The sequence below is a fragment of the Crocodylus porosus genome, unplaced genomic scaffold, assembly GCF_001723895.1.
Source record: "Crocodylus porosus isolate Cpor-Errol unplaced genomic scaffold, CroPor_comp1, whole genome shotgun sequence".
NCBI lineage: Eukaryota > Metazoa > Chordata > Crocodylia > Crocodylidae > Crocodylus > Crocodylus porosus.
The window spans coordinates 73,941,713-73,942,321 of record NW_017728943.1 but is presented as its reverse complement, the minus strand read 5'-3'; the positions used below and the strand labels follow the sequence as shown (position 1 = coordinate 73,942,321).

Sequence of the window (609 nt, the reverse complement as noted above, 5' to 3'; positions counted from 1 at the left end):
AGAAATGAGCTCCACCCAGCACCCCTAGGTGGGAGTCACCCCAGGGGCTGCAGGCAGGACCGGGCCAGAGCAAGCTGATACACATACACCTGATTGGTGGGCGGGGCAAGAGGCGGGGCCCATGTGAACAGGGCGGGGCCACAGTGCACAGCCGATGACTGACAGAGATGGGGCGGGGCCTACGAGGGGGGCCCCGATGACTGACAGAAAAACGGGGCGTGGTCTGTGCTCGCGGGGGCGGGGCCACGGAGAGCCGGAGGCGGGGCCACAAATCGCACAGACGATGGTTGAGAGATAGGGGCGGGACCTTCGAAGGGGGCGGAGCCACAGAGAGCCCCGACAGCAACGGTCAGGGAAAGGGGGCGTGGGCTGCGCTGGCGGGGGGCGGGGCCACCGAGCGCCCAGCAACTGCTGAGCGGAAAAGGGGGCGGGGCTTAAGGGCGGAGTAGGCAGAGCCCGAGCGTCTCAGCTGGGGCTGGGCAGAGCCGACGAGACTCGCTGCGGCTGCCTCAGGTAACCGCCGCTCCGCCGGGCAGGCCCCGCCAAAGCGGGGCCCCGCGGGAGAAACGGCTCCGCGACCCCCGCCCCACCAAGCCCCAGCCCGGCCCC

At 70.6% G+C, this 609-nt stretch overlaps 1 protein-coding gene across 2 annotated transcripts in view; it reads left to right on the top strand.

Annotated features, from left to right (window-relative positions):
* Positions 1-391: 391 nt before the first annotated feature.
* Positions 392-609, top strand: part of YPEL5 (yippee like 5) — a 15,786-nt gene continuing 15,568 nt past the window's right edge. Inside the window, exon 1 of one of the 2 annotated variants that reach the window (XM_019549586.1) lies at positions 392-505. The gene's annotated coding sequence lies outside the window, so the exon portion shown is untranslated. Of the gene's footprint in view, positions 514-609 lie in introns of both variants that reach the window. The other variant, XM_019549587.1, reaches the window with a different exon arrangement.